The sequence below is a fragment of the Lolium perenne genome, chromosome 3 (assembly GCF_019359855.2).
Source record: "Lolium perenne isolate Kyuss_39 chromosome 3, Kyuss_2.0, whole genome shotgun sequence".
NCBI classification, from domain to species: Eukaryota; Viridiplantae; Streptophyta; class Magnoliopsida; order Poales; family Poaceae; genus Lolium; species Lolium perenne.
Genome location: NC_067246.2, coordinates 35,956,893 through 35,983,736, shown reverse-complemented (window position 1 = coordinate 35,983,736; position 26,844 = coordinate 35,956,893). Strand labels below are relative to the sequence as shown.

Here is a 26,844-nt window from a genome sequence, read left to right as displayed (position 1 = left end):
TTTCAAGATAATTCTTCAAAGAAAACAAGAAACTGAAATGGGTTTTGTTTCTCATCCCATTTCTACCAAGTGCTGATTTCTAAAACATTATTTTCTATCTTGCCTTATTTTTAACAAAAGGCTTGTTTATGGTACCTATACCATTTCTTGATTACTTTAAATTTGAGAAAACTCTACTTCACTTGAGAAAGTAAGTAGAACATTTTGAACTTCTATGTTCCAACTAGTTCTCTCAACATTTTCAAACTCCATTCCACTTGAGTTCATTCCCAATTGTCCTTAGACAATTGAGGTGTTTCAAATACTTTTCAATTGAGTTCTATTTCAAATGACAACTCTTGCACATCTTGTGTATCTCTCTGATCTACCACATTGAATCCCCTCCATTCTCCAATTCTTGATCAAATGGATGACCATTTGATACTTTCCAATCAATCCCAATTGACCTCTTATTTGAAGAGCAACTTATATTGTAGGAATTCGTAGCATAGAAAACAAAAAATTTCCTACCGCGAGAACGCAATCCAAGCCAAGATGCAATCTAGAAGATGGGAGCAACGAGGGGATGAACGAGACTAACCCTTGAAGATTTCCAAAGCCTACAAGAGGAGGCTCTCGTTGCTGCGGTAGACGATCACTTGCCGCTTTTAAAAGCGCGTAGAAGATCTTTATCACGGTGCCACGATCGGGCAGCACCTCCGTACTCGGTCACACGTTCGGTGTTGATGAAGATGATGTCCTTCTCCCTGTTCCAGCGGGCAGCGGAAGTAGTAGCTCCTCCTTGAATCCGGCAGCACGACGGCGTGGTGGCGGTGGCGATGGAGAACTCCGGCGGAGCTTCGCTAAGCGTGCGGGAGAGGTGGAGGAGAGAGGGGGCGGCTAGGGTTTGGGAGAGGGGGTGGCCGGCCTCAAGGGGTGCGGCCAGCTTGGTGGCTTGTGGTGGCCGGCCCCCTCCCGTATGCCCCTCATTATATAGGTGGAACCCCAAGTGTTGGACTACAAGTCTTCGAATAAGACCCGAACCAAAAACCTTCCATGTAGTAGGGAAACCTACCCAAGGTGGGACTCCCACCCAAGTGGGATTCCCACCCTTCCATGAAGGGGGGTGGCCGGCCCCCTTGGTGGAGTCCACCTTGGACTCCCCCCTCTAGGGTTGGCCGGCCATGGGGAGGTGGAGTCCCTCCGGGACTCCTCCTTCCTTAGTGATTTCTTCCGGACTTTTCTAGAACCTTCTAGAACCTTCCATAAATGCACTGGATCATTTTCAAACTTATAAAATGACTTCCTATATATGAATCTTATTCTCCGGACCATTCTGGAACTCCTCGTGATGTCCGGGATCCCATCCGGGACTTCGAACAATACTTCGAACTCCATTCCATATTCAAGTTCTACTATTACAACATCAAACCTTAAGTGTGTCACCCTACGGTTCGTGAACTATGTAGACATGGTTGAGATCTCTCTCCGACCAATAACCAATAGCGGGATCTGGAGATCCATAATGGCTCCCACATATTCAACGATGACTTAGTGATCGAATGAACCATTCACATACGATACCAATTCCCTTTGTCACGCGATATTTTACTTGTCCGAGGTTTGATCATCGGTATCACTCTATACCTTGTTCAACCTTGTCTCCTGACAAGTACTCTTTACTCGTACCGTGGTATGTGGTCTCTTATGAACTTATTCATATGCTTGCAAGACATTAGACGACATTCCACCGAGAGGGCCCAGAGTATATCTATCCGTCATCGGGATGGACAAATCCCACTGTTGATCCATATGCCTCAACTCATACTTTCCGGATACTTAATCCCACCTTTATAACCACCCATTTACGCAGTGGCGTTTGATGTAATCAAAGTACCTTTCCAGCATAAGTGATTTACATGATCTCATGGTCGAAAGGACTAGGTAACTATGTATCGAAAGCTTATAGCAAATAACTTAATGACGTGATCTTATGCTACGCTTAATTGGGTGTGTCCATTACATCATTCATATAATGATATAACCTTGTTATTAATAACATCCAATGTTCATGATTATGAAACTAATCATCTATTAATCAACAAGCTAGTTAAGAGGCTTACTAGGGACTCATTGTTGTTTACATAACACACATGTATCAATGTTTCGGTTAATACAATTATAGCATGGTATATAAACTTTTATCATAAACATAAAGATATATAATAACCACTTTTATTATTGCCTCTTGGGCATATCTCCAACAGTCTCCCACTTGCACTAGAGTCAATAATCTAGATTACATTGTAATGTACCTAACACCCATGGCATTCTGGTGTTGGTCATACTTTGCCCTAGGGAGAGCTTTAGTCAACGGTTCTGACACACTCAGAAACGTATGTATTTTGCAATTCATTTGCGTCTTCACGCATCACTCATTTTCCAAATGAGTCGGCATTAAATATGTTTGGTCTTCTGGTGGAACCTTAATTCCGCGGTCTGAAATATGTCACTAATATTGTCATACACAATATAGCTTCAAAATTCTGACACTATCGGAACTACACCAAGTTCTCAAAGAACTTCTCGACTCAACATCCTCAGTCATTGTCAAAACAATGTCATGCTTTGCCTATGTTTGTAGAATCCGTCACACTATTTAGAACTCTTCTAAATCTAGCATTGTGTTACCTTTTAAACAATACTTAGCCTAATTGAGATTTGAATTTCATTTTTATATGTGACCAAACAAATATCGGTGCAACACCTTACAGCGATTTGTTTGACATTACCCCATATAAAATTATATATATATCCTTGGTTCTTCTAAAGTACTCAAGGATATTCTTACTGTCGTCCAATGATCATCACATCAATCATTCTGGTATATGCTCATAACATTTTAGAGCACAGGACATCTGATTGTGTACATATTATTTGTGATCCATAATCACTCATGTGTTTTTACTCATTGAGTGTCAGATACACTCAAGTCTTGTTAAAACTTCACATGAAAAGAACACCTTCTTAATATTTCTATATTGAACTACTTCAATATCCATTCTATGTACTTTGACTTAAACTTATTATGTGTTTCAATCTATCTTCATAGATCTTGACACTAAATATGTTTCTGTCCATATTCTTTCATTGAAGTTAATTCTCAATGAAACCTTTTATAATCAAGTATATAATTACATCATTTATAACCAACTATATGTCACCTAAATAAAGTATTATAAATATGTCTCAGCGCTCCCACTTAATTTCTTGCAAATGCAAGTATCTTCACCGTTTCTGATGAAATCCAAAACTCTTTGACTATTTCATCCGGTGAAGATTCCAACTCCGCGATACTCACTTCATCCAATTGAAGTTCGTATATCTATCTAGTATTCCACGGACTAGCAAAACAATTGGTTGTATCTTGTATACACCTTTAATACACACTTCTGTTAAGTAATGTATTTTGCCATCCTACTATCATATCTCATGAAAGAAATATGTTGCGATTACTAGAATAATCCACATAGACTATAAGCATTACTACGGAAGATCTAATCTTATCGTAGTCAACTCTTTGAACTTTGTCGTAAACAACTTTTCGACAAGTCGAGCTTATTCAAGGATATTCCAACCAAGTCCATCAATTTTATAGATCCATTTACTTTCAAAAAGTATTCATCTATCTTGGATTTCATGGCGTATGGCCATTTTAATGGAGTCAGGGCCCATCATAACTTCTTTGTATGTAGTTTGTTTATCATTGTTCAAAAACAATCCTTTGTTCACAAATCATTTATTTGATCACAAAGTAAACCATACGTACAAGGTTCAATAAGTACTTCGATCTCCATGACTATAACATTTTTGTAGACATGGGAGCCATGATCGTCGTGGCCGCTTCCGGAACCAATTCCGATGCTGCGCTACTCTGATCATTATGCTCAGGTTCGTAAACCTTATCAAGTTCTATTGTCCTCCCACTCAAATACTTCGCTAAAAACAATTTCTTGGAAGTAAGAAACATTGACAAACACTTTTGTCTTTGTCTCCATAGTGGAAAGAATTCCCAATCAATTATGTGGGATAACCAACAAAGACATTCATCCGATTTTGGTTGTAAACTTGTTTACTTTATGCTATGCATTCCAAAATTTAAGAAAGGAATATTAGGGTTCATACCCATGCCATAACTCGTATGGTGTCATTTCAACGGATCATGATGATGCTCTATTCAGTGTAAAAGCGGTAGTCTCTAAAGCATAATCCACAAAAAATATAATGGCATCAATATTTTATCTCATCATTGATCCAACAAGGTTTGGATACATCTCTCGGATACTCCATCATCACTATGATACTCCAAGAAACGTGAATTGTAGAACAATTTCATAACTCTCTTAGATGTTCGCTAAAACTCGTAATTCAAATATTTCCACTATGATCCAATTATAGATATTTGACTTTTCTATTACGATGATTTCCACCTCATGCTGAAATTTATTTGAATCCATTCAAATGTTTCAAACTTCTTCCTTATCTAATATATCCACATATATATACTCAATTCATTGTTGGAAGTTTTCATGAAGTAGAAGAATCTCCCGCACAACCTATGCCAAGTGAACCACATACATCATCATGTATTTTTCCACTAAGTTAGTTGCCCGTTCAACTCTTGGCCTATGAACGGTATTTCAGTCATTCTCTTTAGAAAAGATTTGCAAGCGCCAAACGATTCAAAAATCGAATGACTCCAAAAATCCATTTGCATGGAGTTCCTTCATGCGTTCCTTTCTAATATGACCTAAATTGCGGTTCCACAAATAAGTGGAATTCAAATCATTTGCCTTATGGCATTTTAGCGTCAGTATTATGTATGTGTGTTTCACCATTAAGATTTATAATAGCTTATCCATCGTACATGGAGTAATGTCATAATTTCAACAACTCATTGTTTTCATTTGACCAGAGCAAAATAACAATTATTAAGTTCTTTATTATAAATTCTAAGGGCTAGATAGGATGCCAACGACGAACATAATAACACTTTATTTTTGTTCCAGAAGTGCATTCCTATCATATTCCTTGTCAGTCACTTAGGCCATTGTATTCTTGTATTGCGTTGTTTTGTATGACATTTCATACCAACCAATATGGTACTAATACCCAAGAATTTCATTGTGTGACCAAACTAGGAATACAACCATAACATGTATATCATGTATATACACCTGAGCTAGACTTTCTAGTCTTCTCTTTTCTTTCTGCCAAAATATCTTTTGTAGTTTCTCTTTTAGCTTTCCTCATTATTCAGAAAATACTTCACCTTCAATAACTTCTAGGTTTGTTGGTCAAATACCAATAACCTTGAGGTTCTTACTTTGAAGTTGATCATCATATGACAAGTGTTTCAGATTTCACTATTAGTAACTTTGTAATATGATGAACAATTTCACTCATAATTTTATCCATCATATCATGACGACTTTTCCGAGACCATGTCTGTACATGCTAGGCTCGTAAAGTTTAACCTCAGTATTCGCATTTGCAAATCTGGCTTGCACCCGTTGTATGCACACGTAGAATCTATAACACCCGATCATCACGTGATGCTACGAAACGACGAGTCTTAGCAACGGTGCATACTAAGGATGATCACTTCATGGATATGCGAATATCGTTAGTGCCCCAATAGTTGGAGGATTGGGACGCCTTGCGTCTTCAACCTTCCTACATTCCCATAAAACTTATGAGTTTATGCAGTCTCACCAAATTATATTCTATCATCTTGCAATAAGGTCTTAGATATCACATATATCTCATACCTTGATTATTTCTGAAAACAAAATTTCCAGCTCCTTATTTTTCAAACAGATTTGAACTTCAAGTTTCATGGAGACAAGATAACTTTAGGTACTAATTGAAACCATAACTCTCTGAATCAACAATGTGAGGTTTACTAAAAGTTTGCAATAGGACTTAATCATTTCTTGATTCTTTAACAATACGGTACCAGTCCGTAAAGTTTATTTTCAAATTTTAACAGTATTTCTATCTCAATAACAAGACTAGCGCTTGGTAGAAAACGGATGCCAATACTACAAAATTAATTCAAAATACTACTCAGACTATGTTTATGATAATTAGTTCATGTTTTAATCTAATTACTAATGAACTCCCACTTAATACAACATCCCTCATAGTTGTTAAGTGGTACACGATCCAAATCCACTACATCAAAACCGATCATCACGTGAGATGATGTAGCTTCAATGGTGAACATCAACATGTTGATCGTATCATCCATATGACTCGTGTTCAACCTTTCGGTTTCCGTTGTCCCGAGGCCATGTCTGTACATGCTAGGCTCGTCAAGCAAACCCAAGTATTCCGCGTGTGCAACATGGCTTACACCCGTTGTATGTGAACGTTGAGTCTATCACATCCGATCATCACGAGATGCTTCGAAACTACGAACTGTGCAACGGTGCATACGAGGGGAGAACACTTTATTATCTTGATATTAATGTGAGAGATCATCTTATAATGCTACCGTCGCGTTCTAAGCAAAATAAGATGCATAAAGGATTAACATCACATGCAATTCATATGTGATATGATATGGCCCTTTAGTCTTTGTGCCTTCGATCTTCATCTCCAAAGCACGAACATGATCTCCATCATCAACGGGCATGATCTCCATCATCGTCGGCGTAGCGTCAAGGTCCATGGCGCCGTCTTCATGATTGTTCACCTCATGTAGCAACTATTACAACTACTTTGAAATACTACTCAACATGAAATTTAAAGACAACCATAAGGCTCCTGCCGGTTGCCACAATACAATAATGATCATCTCATACATATTCATCATCACATCATGGCCATATCATATCACCAAACCCTGCAAAAACAAGTTAGACGCCTCTAATTTGGTTTGCATATTTTACGTGGTTTAGGGTTTTCGAGTGAGATCTAATCTACCTACGAACATGAACCACAGCGGTGATACTAGTGTTGTCAATAGAAGAGTAAATTCAATCTTCACTATAGTAGGAGAGACAGACACCCGCAAAGCCACTTATGCAATACAAGTTGCATGTCGAGCGTGGAGCAAATCTCATGAACGCGGTCATGTAAAGTTAGTCCGAGCCGCTTCATCCCACTATGCCACAAAGATGCAAAGTACTCAAACTAAAGACAACATAAGCATCAACGCCCACAAAACAATTGTGTTCTACTCGTGCAACCATCTATGCATAGACACGGCTCTGATACCACTGTAGGCATTCGTAGCATAGAAAACAAAAATTTTCCTACCGCGAGAACGCAATCCAAGCCAAGATGCAATCTAGAAGATGGGAGCAACGAGGGGATGAACGAGACTAACCCATGAAGATTTCCAAAGCCTACAAGAGGAGGCTCTCGTTGCTGCGGTAGATGATCACTTGCCGCTTTCAAAAGCGCGTAGAAGATCTTTATCACGGTGCCACGATCGGGCAGCACCTCCGTACTCGGTCACACGTTCGGTGTTGATGAAGACGACGTCCTTCTCCCCGTTCCAGCGGGCAGCGGAAGTAGTAGCTCCTCCTTGAATCCGGCATCACGACGGCGTGGTGGCGGTGGCGATGGAGAACTCCGGCGGAGCTTCGCTAAGCGTGCGGGAGAGGTGGAGGAGAGAGGGGGCGTCTAGGGTTTGGGAGAGGGGGTGGCCGGCCTCAAGGGGTGCGGCCAGGTTGGTGGCTTGTGGTGGCCGGCCCCCTCCCCTATGCCCTCATTATATAGGTGGAACCCCAAGTGTTGGACTACAAGTCTTCGAATAAGACCCGAACCAAAAACCTTCCATGTAGTAGGGAAACCTACCCAAGGTGGGACTCCCACCCAAGTGGGATTCCCACCCTTCCATGAAGGGGGGTGGCCGGCCCCCTTGGTGGAGTCCACCTTGGACTCCCCCCTCTAGGGTTGGCCGGCCATGGGGAGGTGGAGTCCCTCCGGGACTCCTCCTTCCTTAGTGATTTCTTCTGGACTTTTCTAGAACCTTCTAGAACCTTCCATAAATGCACTGGATCATTTTCAAACTTATAAAATGACTTCCTATATATGAATCTTATTCTCCGGACCATTCCGGAACTCCTCGTGATGTCCGGGATCCCATCCGGGACTTCGAACAATACTTCGAACTCCATTCCATATTCAAGTTCTACTATTACAACATCAAACCTTAAGTGTGTCACCCTACGGTTCGTGAACTATGTAGACATGGTTGAGATCTCTCTCCGACCAATAACCAATAGCGGGATCTGGAGATCCATAATGGCTCCCACATATTCAACGATGACTTAGTGATCGAATGAACCATTCACATACGATACCAATTCCCTTTGTCACGCGATATTTTACTTGTCCGAGGTTTGATCATCGGTATCACTCTATACCTTGTTCAACCTTGTCTCCTGACAAGTACTCTTTACTCGTACCGTGGTATGTGGTCTCTTATGAACTTATTCATATGCTTGCAAGACATTAGACGACATTCCACCGAGAGGGCCCAGAGTATATCTATCCGTCATCGGGATGGACAAATCCCACTGTTGATCCATATGCCTCAACTCATACTTTCCGGATACTTAATCCCACCTTTATAACCACCCATTTACGCAGTGGCGTTTGATGTAATCAAAGTACCTTTCCAGCATAAGTGATTTACATGATCTCATGGTCGAAAGGACTAGGTAACTATGTATCGAAAGCTTATAGCAAATAACTTAATGACGTGATCTTATGCTACGCTTAATTGAGTGTGTCCATTACATCATTCATATAATGATATAACCTTGTTATTAATAACATCCAATGTTCATGATTATGAAACTAATCATCTATTAATCAACAAGCTAGTTAAGAGGCTTACTAGGGACTCATTGTTGTTTACATAACACACATGTATCAATGTTTCGGTTAATACAATTATAGCATGGTATATAAACTTTTATCATAAACATAAAGATATATAATAACCACTTTTATTATTGCCTCTTGGGCATATCTCCAACATATATTTCATCATACATACCTCACTCCTTCATTTCTTTCCATCATCACCTTGACCTCATGAATTGATGATTTATGTCAATATATTCATCCTTATGAGTATATGGTTACTTCACTCACCATATCTCTTAGCCTTGCTCTACCATTATCTAAACCATCATCACCACCATCATCTCTTGGCCAAATTGACAATATGATCAAAGTACTTTATTTCTCAACATGGGCACCAATGTGTATGGTCACCTCTTTCCCAAATTTGAATACATCCCCAAGCCACTTTTGGCTAATCATCCCCTACACTCAACTTTGGCCGACATGCATGAAATGGTATTGCACTTTGCTTGTCCTCTTGTAATATCAAGAAGTAGCCGGACATGCCAAGCTCTTGGCATGCATGAGCTGAAATTTCTTCATCTCCACTTTCTTCTCTTACAAGCCTTGCCTCCCACCTAACCCAATCACTAAATGATCAGCCTCCCAACCAGCCCAATCAATGAGGAGGCAGCCAACCATCCTCCCTCTATAAAAGGAGCTTGGCCGGCCACCCCCTCCTCCTTTGCTTCTCATTTTTGACTCTCCACTCCTTCCACCACTCACTCACACTCCTCTCCTACCTCTCCCCCACGAAATCCTGCTCCACCTAGCTACCATGGCCGGCCATGGCCATGGAAAGGCACCTAGATGAAGCTCCCCTCCTCCATCAAGCTCATCCTCACCATGAGAGCATCCCTCTCACTCTCTTCTCCCCTAACCCTAGCTGAATCCCCCTCTATTTCTCCTTTCTCCTCTCACAAGATTGGATCTTGATGCAGGTGCATGTTGGTCCAAGCATGGAGAAGGTTGAGCAATCCTCAGATCTGAAACTCTTGACCCAAGTTCGTCCAAAAGCTTGCAGTAATTTCTGCTATCTTGCTGTTTCAGATTCTGGTACGATTTTGTAAAATCCGTCAAATCCTGTGTGAAGATCCAAATCGAGTGATTCAAAGTTCCGCAGATAGGTATTGAAAAAATCTACAACTTGGCGTTGGTCTCATCCTCAAATTCGTTATGGATTTTGCATGGTAAATAAAGTTCTGCAAACATGCAGAAACACTCTTTGTTAGATTTCTTCCATTTTGCAAAACCTTTTTGAGCAAACTCAACTGTGGGTGAAAGCCCTCTCCAGTACCTTAATTTTGGCGTTGGTTTCACTTCAAATGACCTCCTGAAATTGAAATGGTTCAGAGATCAAGATCCGGTCAGATCTGACTTTGTCGAATTAAACCAGGAGCTTGGAAACGAATTTTTGAATGAAACTAATTGGGTAAGAACCACCTATTCAATACCTTTCAGATGCAGCTGACCTCATATTTTTATGATTTGTGTATGATTTTTGATGAATTAAACTTGTTCTATGTGTTCTGCAGACATGGCTGTTAGCTTTTAAATCACCAAAAATCCATCTTTAATCCAAATTGAGTGATTCCAATTCTGTAGGATTACTGAATGTTTTTTTTAATCATCTCAAACCAGTTTCAAACCATTATCTGTTCTTTAACTCCTTAGTTAAAGCAAATGGTACAAACATGCAGTAAAGTTGTAAATCCAATTGTGAGAGTTTCAGAAACAATTTGAACCCAAATCCAATTGTGTGTGAATCTCTGTTTAAATATCTTTCGAATGCCAGCGGCCTCATATTTTTAGGATTTTTCTATGATTTATGGCTTACAGATCTTGTTTTCTGTACAGTCAGATTCAAAGGAATTCCTAAAATTGTAGGTTTGATATTTCTGGGTGATTCCAATTGGGTTAGTCTTGTATTAGTACTGGCTATATAGGAAAAATATTATTAGTCTCTGTTCATACATATTTGTTGCTGTTAGTAATGTTTATGTGTGACATGCATTGTTGAAGCAAAACTTTTCGGTTTATTTAAAACCCTTGACCAACTCTTTTTAGTAGAGATGGGCAACCTTTGTTTTATGCTTGCAAAACAACACCTCTGCAACCTAACTTTAGCTCTTTTGTTTTGCTTAAGTTTTCAAATGATGTGGTATATGGTTTGCTTCCTATTTTTGTATAATGTTAAGTGAGCAAATTAAATTAGGAAAACTGATTTCTACTTTTCCAAAAATGTTTGAAATTATGTTGTGAATGTTTGTGATGCCAAACTAATGCTCTTGTCCTCTTCATGATGTTATCTACCAGGGGATAATTGGTTTATACCATGGTGATAACCGAGAGAGGCAATTGCTAAAGTTGTGATGCACTCATACCTTTACTAGGTAAATAAATGGGGTTTTCTAAATTTAAACTCTTAAAGTTGTTTTGTGGTATCTATAAGTCCTTAGTATGTTATACCTTGGCTGCATGGTTAGTTGTTGCTTGTTGAATGTTGTCTTGTTGATGCAATGTGATGTATTGTGTTCCTTTTATATTTTCCGGCGATAGATGCGAACAATTCCGGAGAAGAAGAAGAAGTGGAATCGGACGAGGATTTTATTTATATATGTTGTTGAAATTCTTATATTGATGGAGTTGAAGAAGTACAGGGACAAATAAGCCAAGGCAAGCCATATTTTGATCTCTGGCTATTTATCCTTCTTGTTGTGCTCATTGCTCCATTATACACTTGGTTCCTTGTATCATATGTGATTTTTGGTCCTCTACTCTATGCATGCTTATTCCCAAAGTATGTTGAACCCCTTGTTGATGCTTTGCATACTTGCTCCCAAGTATGTGAACCCCCTTGTTGATGTTATGCATGCTTACCCTAAGCATGTATGCCCCCTTGGCCATATCCATGTTGTCATCTTCTTAGTGGTATGATGATTAACATCATGACCCCTGTTTGAATCATCTTAATTATGTTGTCCCTATACATGCTTATCCTAAGTATGTATGATCCCCTTAACACCTCAATTATCATCCCCTTAGTGGTATGATGTCTAGCATCATGTCATTGTGACTCTTAGTTCCTTCATAAAACTATAGGTTGGGAACCCCTTGGAAAAATACCTTGTTGAAAATAACTTTTGAAAACCTTGGGTGAGTTGGACTTACCCAAGTGTGTGTTTATGAAAGGAAATGATCTTGGCAAAGATGGTTGGAAAGAAAATCTTGTTTTCGAAAACTTTGGCGTCTAAGTATTCACCCGTGACAATTAACCCGCGCAACCACATTACCCTGGAGTGGGACGGGGCTTAGCTCGTAGTTTGTTCTTCTTAACATGGGACACCGCACAACTATATAAGGGTAAGGTTACCCCTGAATCCGGATTGTCGTTGGTGGAGACAATAGTATAACGGGAGGCCTTCGGGGCTGACCCGTCCGGAAGACACTATGGGTCTCCTGGCTTGGCGGTGGAGCCACGCTCAAAGTGAGGTGAGCTGCCACGATGCCGGGGAGGTACATACTCCATAGGGTAGGATCCCGTGCTAAGACGAATAGGCGAAAGGCTATGTCCGAGTTTTTGTCATGGCATAGTTGATATGCGGGGATGATGCCCACATGATGAACTCGCGGATCTTGTGGGGAAAGTGTGCAAACTCTGCAGAGTCAAATCTATTCGAATAGTCGTGTCCGCGGTCATGGACGGTTGGAATGGTTGTTGCTTAGCCTAAAGAGTTTTGTTTTATGAAAGTGTTTGACAAAGGAAAGGAAGGAACTTGTTTTCGGAGTACCGGGAAGGTACTGGAAAGTTGTGTGACCATTTGGAGATGGTCGGAAAGGAAATAAACTGGGTTACTCCCATCCTAGTGTTTTATGTTGTAGAACTCTTTTGAAGTATCTTCTTCAACAAAGATATAGAGATGTCATAGGATCTTCTTAGTGTCCCCTTCAACTGTGATGTTGGGATGCTACATCCACAAGAGAAACTATTTCTCTTTCTCATGCTACATCCACAAGAGAAACTACTTCTCTTCTACATGCTATTTCCACAAGAGAAATTAGCTCTTCCCTCTTGTCATCTAGATTAGCACTTGTTATCTTGCACTCTTGCAAAGTACCTTCTTGATGGTTTGCGAGTACAATTCCAAATGTACTCACGGTTTTGTCCCTGGCTATTTACTTGGCCAGACTTGGAGGAATTCGACAAATGAAGAAGGATTGGACGACGTCTATGCGAGCTAGGAACGTTCTCCCAGTCAGTTGCCTGTAGGGTTAAGGCAGATGACTCGGGCTCTACGCTGCTGATGTGATTCCGCTACTCTGATGATTAAGTTAGGCCCTTCGAGGCTATATGTAATTATTGGTCATGTGACCGCATTGTAATTTTTATTATTCCGCTTTGTAATGGATGGTGTAATTTGATATCAGTTCGGTTATGTGTTCACGACGCACTGATCATGGGATCGTGAACTGTATACATAACAAGGAATTTCGGACAGCTAGTCCGGGGTCCCCACAGTTGGGATGCTACATCCACAAGAGAAACTATTTCTCTTTCTCATGCTACATCCACAAGAGAAACTACTTCTCTTCTACATGCTATTTCCATAAGAGAAATTAGCTCTTCCCTCTTGTCATCTAGATTAGCACTTGTTATCTTGCACTCTTGCAAAGTACCTTCTTGATGGTTTGCGAGTACAATTCCAAATGTACTCACGGCTTTGTCCCTGGCTATTTACTTGGCCAGACTTGGAGGAATTCGACAAATGAAGAAGGATTGGACGACGTCTATGCGAGCTAGGAACGTTCTCCCAGTTAGATGCCTGTAGGGTTAAGGCAGATGACTCGGGCTCTACGCTGCTGATGTGATTCCGCTACTCTGATGATTAAGTTAGGCCCTTCGAGGCTATATGTAATTATTGGTCATGTGACCACATTGTAATTTTTATTATTCTGCTTTGTAATGGATGGTGTAATTTGATATCAGTTCGGTTATGTGTTCACGACGCACTGATCATGGGATAGTGAACTGTATACATAACAAGGAATTTCGGACAGCTAGTCCGGGGTCCTCACAGAGCTGGTATCAGAGCTATCCTGACTGTAGGAGACCTTAGTTAGCATGGACGTTAATTAGGAAACAATTACTTGGGCTAAACTATTTGCAAAGCAAAAAAATTTCCTTTAATAGACGGAAGAATAGCTTCCAATTTTTCTCATCCCTTCAAAATTTCTGATCCCTATCTCACTCTCTGATTTCCAAACTCGTTGAAAAGATTCTTACTCTATTGTCTCATCCACTTCAAACCTACATACTGGACGATGTCCCCGACTCAGACCCGGAGACTCAAAGTCGAAGATGGATCAACCTTTTTGGAAGACTCTTGTATCTTCAACAGCAGCTATTGAAGATTTGAGGCCGACTTAGTGTGCCCACAAAGGGATAATTAGATCATGTCTTTGGTTGTCAACAAAGTCTGTCGAGGAGGTGACCTTGTTCCTCTGTGGAATTTCACTTTTTGCAATCGTCTGGGATCAAGTCCTCAGTTTCTTGACTAGTAATTTTTAGGCCAGCCACGAGAAGATCTCGACTTCGGGAGCACCTCAACACCTACCTCTACGAACACCTCATGTTTCCGGGATGTCGACACAAGAAGTTCTACACAGTTTTCTCCTCCGCCTCAGCATCAACGACTCAACACCCGGCCCCTTCACCACCAACTGCGACAAGAATCCAAGTTGAAGCTGATGCCGACAATGTGAAGACATCAACATATGTGACCAGCCCCCAAACCTATAGGATGGATAGGACAAACTCAATCGCTTTGATTGAGCTACCCCCGCGCATTAGGACTTTCTGGGTACTTAGAGTACCATGTCTGGTTTGATGATTGCTTGTAGTTCCCTAGTGTGCTGCCTTGAGTGTTTGTATCTGTTTGCTATGTGCATGTATGTCTTGCTATTTAGACGTTCCCGTCCTTTTTAATTGTTTGGAATTTGTAAAACAGAAATTAAAAATGGAAATCTTCCAGTGTACTGTTTTGCTAATAAAAATAGTTTGGTAGCTCCGATTGATGTGATTCTAATTGCACTAGAACCAGTATGAAATTATATTTCAGATGCCGCCAACCTTGTATTTTTGGGATTTTTGTGCGATTTTTAATAAATAAAACTTGATCACTGTTTCTGGTTAGTATTTTGAGTCTCAAAAATTGAAAAATAAATATTTTTGAATGATTCCAATTGTGTTGATCTTGTTTTGTTAATGTGCATCTAGGAAAAATACCAGTAGCCTCTGTTAGTGGTATTTTGTCTCTGGTTATGGTTGTATGGGTGTCACATTCCATGATAGGATTAAAGTTTGCCTCGCCGATGTATTGCTAACTGCTAGTTAGTTGGGTAGATTAACGAAAGACTCTAACTCTAAACCCGTTAGCAGTTGTTTTTCAATCGTGAGGGAAACTAACTTAGACCCCTATCTACGCCGACTACTTTCAAGGTCATCTGAAGCATCTCTACTACGCCAACAAAGCAAAAGCCAATACCTTCAAGATCCGCTGAAGCATCTCCACTTCATCAAGAAAGCAGAAGCTCCTACCTTCAAGAGTGACTGCACCTCTACCAGAAGACTTACTAACTTGGTCTAACCTTGGTATATACTCGCGCTAACCTCGAGGATATCTTTTTGAAAACCACCCCCTAACACACCGTCTAACTAGATGAGAGAACATTAGCGTCAACGGCAAGCTACATCACATGGTTCATCTGGTCCTCCTCAAGTGAAACTCCTGAAGATACCTCAAGGACTCAAGGCTATGTGCAACTTACCCGCTCACCAACTGGTATAAGTCAGCACCGACCCGCCAGCTGATGATTGTCATCGACGACCTCTGTTGTTGTTTCATATGGATACCAACTAGGTGTTTCATCAATTTACTAACTCACCGCTCATCCCATATGGTTTAGTTAACACGTGAGTGCCTCTTGAAGATGTGGTCTGCACGTCGCCCCGAAGATTCTACAACTGAATACGGAAGATCGACGACTTCTTCAGACGCCCCAGATAGGACCACAAGGCAGAAGCTCTGAGTTTTTCCGAAAGCCCGATGAAAAATCTTAAGGGTGGAAGGCTTCGCCTTCCACTAAAATGTGGAGCTAACCCTAAAATTTTCTACCTTTATGAAACACCGTTGAAAACTTGGGATTGCACTAACCCCTCTTGAAGCCATGGACTACACAACGCCCTCTGAAGATGTTTTCAACGCAAGACAGGAGATCAATGACTTCTCCAAGAAGCGCCCGACAAGACCCGTGGCCGAAGCTTACAGTTTTTAACGCCCCCTCCCCGGTGAACAATTTTAAGGGTGGAAGACTTCGTCTTCCACTAAATTTAAGCTAACTCTAAAAAGTTTTCAACCCTGCTAAGGCACCATTGGAGTGCACTAAATTTCCGAAGTCGTGAGCTCCACTAGGGTCGTTAAGAAGCTACAGGTCTAACATCTGCAGGGAGTAGTCAATCTCTTCATGAAGCTCGCCATCGGCAAGAATCTATCAAGTCTGATAGAAGATGAAGCAACGACCTTCTCTACAACAGCACATCTACAGAAGAATGGAGACTAACTTTAGTTAAACTTTACAACCCCTCTATTTCTACACTCAGTAATCTCACGACGAGATTATTTTAAGGGTGGAAGATCTGTAACACCCCACCTTTTGCAACCTCGTCCTTAATGCAAAAATTAGGGGGAACAAAAACTTTTTTCTATAGACTAATTAAGATGAATTGCCTTGATCTGTCTGTTAAGATGAATTGCTTTGATCTGTTGGTAGATGTATTGTCTTGTTTTTCTTGTTGAGTTTTGTCTTGAGCCACCTCTTAGAACAACACCTCTAGTGGTAAAACAAACAACTCGCCTAATAAAACACATGTGTGTCCTAGGAAAAGTTGTTTTCCTTTTTACTACATCAAACTCTTCCCCTGATGGCAACCTGAGTGTGCCTTCTTGATTTTTCTCCTTGTGGTACAACCTAGCTCAATCATCCCAAATTCAAAATTTGGGATCATCTTCCCCTAGCTACATCCCTCTCTTATACCCACTCATCCTTGTTGGTTTTGAGGCCATGTCGACCATCTGTGTTGACAGGCTTAAAATGTCCAGACTTTGGCAATTGATCTCTAAGCACCCACAACTGTTACTGTTGACTTCAATGCATGGATCTCATCTATGCTACATCCTCTTCAACCTCCACGTCTTGCATGTCCCACTCTATCCTTGCAACTCCTATATTCAACTTGATCTCATACCTTATCCAGTGTTTCTGCACTAGATCACTTCTACCTTTTTAACCTCTTGTTTTTATTTTAATCCAAGTTTAATCTTCACAAAACCAAGAGTGGGAAGGATGGGTACATTTCGTAGCCATCATCTACCCTTGAGAACACTCCTCCCTAAATTAGTTCTCCTCCTCAAAAACCCTACTGTTTTCCTTCTCTAGTTTTGATCACAACACTACTTCTAGTTTTATTAAATCCTTTCAAGATAATTATTCAAAGAAAACAAGGAACTGAAACGGATTTTGTTTTTCATCCCATTTCTACCAATTTCTGCTTTCTAAAACATTACTCTCTATTTTGCTTTCTTTTTAACAAAAAGCTTGTTTATGGTACTTATACCATTTCTTGTTTTCCTCTTGCTTATTTTACATTTGAGAAAAACTCTACTTACTTGAGAAAGTAAGTAGAATATTTTGAACTCCTATATTCCAACTAGTTTTATCTCAACACTTTAAAATTTCATTCCACGTGAGTTCATTCCCAATTGTCCCTAGACAATTGAGGTGTTTCATATGCCTTTCAAATAAATCTTTTTTCAAATTCCAACACTTGCACATCTTATGCACACCTCTGGTCTACCACATTGTATTTCCCCCATCCTCCAATTCTTAGTTAAATGGATGATAATTTGATACTTTCAAACCACTTCCAATTGACCTCTCATTTGTAGAGTACTTTATATTCTCTTCCATCATCACCTTGATCTTATAAATTGATGATTTATGTCAATATATTCATCCTTGTGAGTATATGGATACTTCACTCACCATCTCTCTTAACCTTGCTCTATCATTGACTAAGCCACCATCACCATCCCATCTACCATTGGCATGCTCATGCCTGGTTGCATGTGGCCAACCCCAATCTTTCAATTTTGAATTCGAATGAGACTTTTATTCATCAACTATACCTGGGGAACCATCTTCATTATAAGTTGGTCTCAACCAAAGTGGTGGAGATTATTATCATGGCACATGGCACATGCCACCCTCATACCCCCTTTCTATCTTTAGGTATTTACTCCTAATCTTATCATCATCAAAATCACTCATTGACATTACCTCCTCAACATCATGCCTTGATCTATTCACATGAATGTTGGGCATCTCTCTCACATTTTTCACTTGCTCATGACAAGATAGGAGCCGGCCATGACTTGAAATTCGGCCAGCCCCTCCTCATTTCCTTCTCTTGCAAGCCTTGCCTCTCAACTACCCCAACAATTAAATGGGCAGCCACCCACCTTAGCCAATCAAAATGGAGGCAGCCACCATCCTCCCTCTATATAAGAGCTTGGCCGGCCACCTCCACTCCCCTTTGCTCATTTCTTTCACACTCCACTCCCTCATACCTTCCTCCTCCTTCCTCCCCACGAGCTGCTGCTCCCCCTTGATCACATGGCCGGCCATGGCCATAGAAATCCACCAAGATGAAGCTCCCCTCCTTCCTCAAGCTTCCCCTCACCATGAGAGCTTCCCTCTCACTCTCTTCTCCCCTAACCCTAGCTGAATCCCCCTCTATTTCTCCTTTCTCCTCTCACAAGATTGGATCTTGATGCAGGTGCATGTTGGTCCAAGCATGGAGAAGGTTGAGCAATCCTCAGATCTCAAACTCTTGACCCAAGTTCGTCCAAAACCTTGCAGTAATTTCTGCTATCTTGCTGTTTCAGATTCTGGTACGATTTTGTAAAATCCGTCAAATCCTGTGTGCAGATCCAAATCGAGTGATTCAAAGTTCCACAGATAGGTATTAAAAAGCTCTACAACTTGGCGTTGGTCTCATCCTCAAATTCGTTACGGATTTTGCATGGTAAATAAAGTTCTGCAAACATGCAGAATCACTGTTTGTTAGATTTCTCCCGTTTTCCAAAACCTTTTTGGGCAAACTCAACTGTGGGTGAAAGCCCTGTCCAGTACCTCATTTTGGCGTTGGTTTCACTTTAAATGACCTCCTGAAATTGAAATGGTTCACAGATCAAGATCTGGTCAGATCTGACTTTGTCGAATTAAACCAGGAGCCTGGAAACCAATTTTTGAATGAAACCAATTGGGTAAGAACCACCTATTCAATACCTTTCATACGCAGCTGACCTCATATTTCTATGATTTATGTACGATTATTGGTGAGTTAAACTTGTTCTGTGTGTTCTGCAGACATGGCTGTTAGCTTTTAAATCACCAAAAATCCATCTTTAATCCAAATTGAGTGATTCCAATTCTGTAGGATTACTGAATGTTTTCTTAATCATCTCGAACCAGTTTCAAACCATTATCTGTTCTGTAACTCCTTATTTAAAGCAAATGGTACAGACATGCAGTAATCTTGTTAACCCATTTGTGAGAGTTTCAGGAACAATTTGAACCCAAATCCAATTGTGTATGCATCTCTGTTTAATTACCTTTCAAATGCAAGTGGCCTCATATTTGTAGGATTTCTCTACGATTTATGGCTTACAGATCTTGTTTTCTGTACAGTCAGATTCAAAGACATTCCTAAAATTGTAGGTTTGATATTTTTGGGTGATTCCAATTGGGTTAGTCTTGTATTAGTACTGGCTATATAGGAAAAATATTATTAGTCTCTGTTCATACATATTTGTTGCTGTTAGTAATGTTTATGTGTGACATGCATTGTTGAAGCAAAACTTTTCGGTTTATTTAAAACCCTTGACCAACTCTTTTTAGTAGAGATGGGCAACCTTTGTTTTATGCTTGCAAAACAACACCTCTGCAACCTAACTTTAGCTATTTTGTTTTGCTTAAGTTTTCAAATGATGTGGTATATGGTTTGCTTCCTATTTTTGTATAATGTTAAGTGAGCAAATTAAATTAGGAAAGCTGATTTCTGCTTTTCCAAAAATGTTTGAAATTATGTTGTGAATGTTTGTGATGCCAAACTAATGCTCTTGTCCTCTTCATGATGTTATCTACCAGGGGATAATTGGTTTATACCATGGTGATAACCGAGAGAGGCAATTGCTAAAGTTGTGATGCACTCATACCTTTACTAGGTAAATAAATGGGGTTTTCTAAATTAAAACTCTTAAAGTTGTTTTGTGGTATCTATAAGTCCTTAGTATGTTATACCTTGGCTGCATGGTTAGTTGTTGCTTGTTGAATGTTGTCTTGTTGATGCAATGTGATTGATTGTGTTCCTTTTATATTTTCCGGCGATAGATGCGAACAATTCCGGAGAAGAAGAAGAAGTGGAATCGGACGAGGATTTTATTTATATATGTTGTTGGAATTCTTATATTGATGGAGTTGAAGAAGTACAGGGACAAATAAGCCAAGGCAAGCCATCTTTTGATCTCTTGCTATTTATCCTTCTTGTTGTGCTCATTGCTCCATTATACACTTGGTTCCTTGTATCATATGTGATTTTTGGTCCTCTACTCTATGCATGCTTATTCCCAAAGTATGTTGAACCCCTTGTTGATGCTTTGCATACTTGCTCCCAAGTATGTGAACCCCCTTGTTGATGTTATGCATGCTTACCCTAATCATGTATGCCCCCTTGACCATATCCATGTTGTCATCTTCTTAGTGGTATGATGATTAACATCATGACCCCTGTTTGAATCATCTTAATTATGTTGTCCCTATACATGCTTATCCTAAGTATGTATGATCCCCTTAACACCTCAATTATCATCCCCTTAGTGGTATGATGGCTAGCATCATGTCATTGTGACTCTTAGTTCCTTCATAGAACTATAGGTTGGGAACCCCCTTGGAAAAATACCTTGTTGAAAATAATTTTTGAAAACCTTGGGTGAGTTGGACTTACCCAAGTGTGTGTTTATGAAAGGAAAGGATCTTGGCAAAGATGGTTGGAAAGAAAATCTTGTTTTCAAAAACTTTGGCGTCTAAGTATTCACCCGTGACAATTAACCCGCGCAACCACATTACCCTGGAGTGGGACGTGGCTTAGCTCGTAGTTTGTTCTTCTTAACATGGGACACCGCACAACTATATAAGGGTAAGGTTACCCCTGAATCCGGATTGTCGTTGGTTGAAACAATAGTATAACGGGAGGCCTTCGGGGCTGACCCGTCCGGAAGACACTATGGGTCTCCTAGCTTGGCGGTGGAGCCACGCTCAAAGTGAGGTGAGCTGCCACGGTGCCGGGGAGGTACATACTCCATAGGGTAGGATCCCGTGCTAAGACGAATAGGCGAAAGGCTATGTCCGAGTTTTTGTCATGGCATAGTTGATATGCGGGGATGATGCCCACATGATGAACTCGCGGATCTTGTGGGGAAAGTGTGCAAACTCTGCAGAGTCAAATCTATTCGAATAGCCGTGTCCGCGGTCATGGACGGTTGGAATGGCTGTTGCTTAGCCTAAAGAGTTTTGTTTTATGAAAGTGTTTGACAAAGGAAAGGAAGGAACTTGTTTTCGGAGTACCAGGAAGGTACTGGAAAGTTGTGATGGCCATTTGGAGATGGTCGGAAAGGAAATAAACTGGGTTACTCCCATCATAGTGTTTTATGTTGTAGAACTCTTTTGAAGTATCTTCTTCAACAAAGATATAGAGATATCATAGGATCTTCTTAGTGTCCCCTTCAACTATGATGTTGGGATGCTACATCCACAAGAGAAACTATTTCTCTTTCTCATGCTACATCCACAAGAGAAACTACTTCTCTTCTACATGCTATTTCCACAAGAGAAATTAGCTCTTCCCTCTTGTCATCTAGATTAGCACTTGTTATCTTGCACTCTTGCAAAGTACCTTCTTGATGGTTTGCGAGTACAATTCCAAATGCACTCACGGCTTTGTCCCTGGCTATTTACTTGGCCAGACTTGGAGGAATTCGACAAATGAAGAAGGATTGGACGACGTCTATGCGAGCTAGGAACGTTCTCCCAGTCAGATGCCTGTAGGGTTAAGGCAGATGACTCGGGCTCTACGCTGCTGATGTGATTCCGCTACTCTGATGATTAAGTTAGGCCCTTCGAGGCTATATGTAATTATTGGTCATGTGACCGCATTGTAATTTTTATTATTCCGCTTTGTAATGGATGGTGTAATTTGATATCAGTTCAGTTATGTGTTCACGACGCGCTGATCATGGGATAGTGAACTATATACATAACAAGGAATTTCGGACAGCTAGTCCGGGGTCCTCACAGACGATTTTGAGACGTTGTCTATCAGAACTTTTCTTGTAGTGTAACTAATTTTTTGTGTGTTTTTAATATGGAGATCAAGGTAGTAAATAAAGTAAAGCTAGCAACTAAATTTTTTTGTGTTTTGTTTTAGTGCAGCAAACAAAGTAGTAAATAAAATAAAGCAAGACAAAAACAAAGTAAAGAGATTGGAAGTGGAGAGTCCCCTTGCAGCGTGTCTTGATCTCCCCGGCAACGGCGCCAGAAAAAGAGCTTGATACGCGTACATCACGCATCCGTTGGGAACCCCAAGAGGAAGGTGTGATGCGTACAGCGGCAAGTTTTCCCTCAGTAAGAAACCAAGGTTTATCGAACCAGTAGGAGCCAAGAAGCACGTTGAAGGTTGATGGCGGCGGAGTGTAGTGCGGCGCAACACCAGGGATTCCGGCGCCAACGTGGAACCTGCACAACACAACCAAATTACTTTGCCCCAACGTGACAGTGAGGTTGTCATTCTCACCGGCTTGCTGTAACAAAGGATTAGATGTATAGTGTGGATGATGATTGTTTGCAGAGAACAGTAAAACAAGTATTGCAGTAGATTGTATTCGATGTAAAAGAATGGACCGGGGTCCACAGTTCACTAGTGGTGTCTCTCCCATAAGATAAATAGCATGTTGGGTGAACAAATTACAGTTGGGCAGTTGACAAATAAAGAGGGCATGACCATGCACATACATGTTATGATGAGTACTGTGAGATTTAATTGGGCATTACGACAAAGTACATAGACCGCTATCCAGCATGCATCTATGCCTAAAAAGTCCACCTTCAGGTTATCATCCGAACCCCTTCCAGTATTAAGTTGCAAACAACAGACAATTGCATTAAGTATGGTGCGTAATGTAATCAACAAATACATCCTTAGACATAGCATTGATGTTTTATACCTAGTGGCAACAGCACATCCACAACCTTAGAACTTTTTGTCACTGTCCCAGATTTAATGGAGGCATGAACCCACTATCGAGCATAAATACTCATTCTTGGAGTTACAAGTAACGACTTGGCTAGAGCCTCTACTAATAACGGAGAGCATGCAAGATCATAAACAACACATAGATAATAGATTGATAATCAACATAACATAGCACTCACTATTCATCGGATCCCAACAAACGCAACATGTAGCATTACAAATAGATGATCTTGATCATGTTAGGCAGCTCACAAGATCCAACAATGATAGCACAATTAGGAGAAGACAATCATCTAGCTACTGCTATGGACCCATAGTCCAGGGGTGAACTACTCACACATCACTCCAGAGGCGACCATGGCGGTGAAGAGTCCTCCGGGAGATGATTCCCCTCTCCGGCAGGGTGCCGGAGGCGATCTCCTGAATCCCCCGAGATGGGATTGGCGGCGGCGGCGTCTCTAGAAGGTTTTCCGTATCGTGGCTCTCGGTCCTGGGGTATTCGCGACGAAGACTTTAAGTAGGCGGAAGGGCGGAGTCGGAGGGCTGACGGGGGCCCCACACGCTAGGGCCATGCGGGCCCCTCCTAGGCCGCGCCGCCCTAGTGTGGCGGCGCCTCGTCGCCCCACTTCGGTTCCCTTTCGGTGTTCTGGAAGCTTCGTGGAAAAATAGGCCCCTGGGCATTGATTTCGTCCAATTCCGAGAATATTTCCTTACTAGGATTTCTGAAACCAAAAACAGCAGAAAACAGCAACTGGCTCTTCGGCATCTCGTTAATAGGTTAGTGCCGGAAACTGCATAAATATGACATAAAGTATGTATAAAACATGTAGGTATCATCAATAAAGTAGCATGGAACATAAGAAATTATCGATACGTTGGAGACTTATCAGACGTTCAGCTCTTTCAGCCTCCCGATCGGCCACCATCATTTGCAACATATGCATCATTGCATCTTGATTGGTGCTGCGGGTTGGAGGGGCCATCTGAACATGGAGATAGATCATGAGATAAGGGGTAATTTTTCTATGGCTTGTTTTTGGGGTAAAGTTCAAAATTGTTACATTTGAAACATGAGATGATGAAAATTTAAACACACATTCATTCATTCATTCAAACTAGCACACCATGGTTTGAAGAACCATTCATCATTCTACGATACAAGGGATGGGATACAAACTCACACCTACACATGTGAACAAGTGAGACTACACCTCATCAACATCTATCGGAGTGAGAGCATCCACTCCGGCTTCCAGTTCCTCATAGCCATCCACATAGGGGTGGAAGGCCAGGTCTTCATCTTCTTCTTCTTCGTAGTCATCGTCATTGCTCACATAGGAGTATCCATCTCCCTGGATGTCTTCTCCTTCTCCTTCTCCTTCCAGGTCCTTCAGCTGGTTTTCCTGGGCTTCGACAGTCTCCTTCAGTGAGGCTATCTTTGCTCGGAGGCGAGCGATGGTGTAGTCCTTCTTTGCATTCTGGGGGCGAAGAGTCATGCACTCCTTGGCAAGGGTCTTGATGGTCTCGGCTTGCGGAGCCTGCTAGAGGTGGGTGTAGTTGGTGTAGGCGCAGGAGTTATCCAGCTCCTTGCTGGTCTCCCACAGCATGAAGTCGAGGTGCTCCACATGGTACTTCACCTCGGAATGAGGTGACAGATCCATCGGTACTCCCATGGAGTCATGCCTTGCGAGCTGGAAGTAGCGACTTCCAATGATTTGGGGCAGTTCCTGCTCGCACAGACGGGCGAGTGCTTCCTGCAGACCACGAGCGAGTCCGTCCATCCAGTTGCTTTCCCTGAAGGAGAAGAGGATCCTCTCAGAAGTAGGAGGCTCCATCTTGCCCCTCAGATCAGCCGTGATGATCCACTGAAGTACCCCTCCGGGCTGGTCGTTGACCTCGACTCCGTGGAACTCAGGGTGGGGGCGTCCAAGGAAATCTGATAGGGCATTTAAGTCCTTTTCGAAGATCAGCCTTCCGCCATTCCTCAACTGGTAGAACTTGGTGTTGGCGACTTGCTCCATCTGAAAGTGAAATGGATGAGTAAGTTAGAGAAGTGAGCAAGTTTTTCAAAATTTTATGTATATTCTTAAGAAGGGTAGAGCATGAATTTCTCTTTTGGAAAAGATCTCAAGGATAAGAGTGTGAATAGATTTTCCAAGATATTCACCTTATTTGGTTTTTGAAACTAAAATTTTCAGACGTCCATTCTAACTAGGGTCTCCTAAGGTCAAACTATGGCTCTGATACCAACTTGTCAACACCCGGATTTTTAAGTCCAGATGCCTATTATGCATACATCGCAATCCCAGGAAGATGGTTTTTGCGAGACATAACAGCTGATATCATGGAGTCATCATTCATTACAAACCATAGTCTTCTTACAACAACAGATCACATGATCCACACTTACAATAATAGTTGATCTAATGATCAACAACACAACACATAGCGAAAGCGAAGTAGTAGTAGTCCATCTAATCCACAGGCAACGCTTGACGTTAGGAGATGATCCTAATTATCGTAGACGTCATGTTGTCCATCTTCCTGATACTGCTGCTCCTCTTCATGGTCTGGCCATTGGAATAGCCAGGGACATAGCCATGAGTACTTTAAAGTACTCGCAAACTAATACTAATGTAAGTACTATTAATTTTATTCAGAGGTGCTAAGCTATAGGTTTATTTGCATAAAGCCAATTTTATTTCATAAACCTTGTAAAATAAAGACTCCTTATTTTCCTAACTTAACTCAAGTGGGAACATTAGTGTCATTCCCACAACCATGTTGTTTTCAAGTCAAATCCTCATTCACTTCACCATTCATTTTTAGGAACATCTGACAACGGAACAGTATGGCCTTTCCAATCGTCCGTAACCGTGGACAGGGCTATTCGAATAGGTTTACACTCTGCAGAGGTTGCACACTTGTGCCACAACTTTTGATTACATCTGTCAGGGATAACCCGGAATAATCATAACTCAGTATGCGGATCATCAACCATAACCTTTCACTTATAAACTCTAATATAGGCACCTCTCCCATGAGCTTGGCCTCCCGGTGATAACCAACTATTCTCCCGGGAACTGCACGGGGCTTGGGTCGTACATTCACCTCATTTCACGTCATTTCACTTTCAACGGAGGCAGCCTCGGCATAACCTCTATGACGCTTGTTTAGAGGGAACCCATACTAAAATGCACAAGTTTCTAGTTAAGCCTTACCCAAAATCAGGTATTGTGGGGGTACTCAAAATTGGAAAGGTATCGCATTCAAACCCAATCATCAGTTTTTGTCAAAGTCACCAAGTCATTCATGTCATCTTCAACTTCAAAATCTTTCAATAGAATGACTCATCATTCCAAGGTTTTCAAAGTCATTGGTTTTCACATGTTCCCATCTAGAATAGTCATTTTTAGTTTAGCACTAGCAACTAGTCCTGAAGGGTGCTAATCTATCTTGTCTTTCTCTAGGCTACCTTTGATGTTCTGGTAACATTCTAAACTTAGACC

At 41.1% G+C, this 26,844-nt stretch overlaps 2 long non-coding RNA genes across 2 annotated transcripts; both read left to right on the top strand.

Moving 5' to 3' along the window:
• Positions 1–18,654: 18,654 nt before the first annotated feature.
• Positions 18,655–19,293, top strand: LOC127340738 (uncharacterized). The gene is made up of 3 exons (XR_011753994.1): positions 18,655–18,865; positions 18,955–19,051; positions 19,216–19,293. It is a non-coding gene; the product is annotated as an uncharacterized lncRNA (long non-coding RNA).
• Positions 19,294–20,143: 850 nt separating this feature from the next.
• LOC139837507 (uncharacterized) lies at positions 20,144–22,265 on the top strand. Its single transcript, XR_011753993.1, has 3 exons — positions 20,144–20,252; positions 20,419–20,535; positions 22,050–22,265. It is a non-coding gene; the product is annotated as an uncharacterized lncRNA (long non-coding RNA).
• The last annotated feature ends 4,579 nt before the right edge of the window (positions 22,266–26,844 follow it).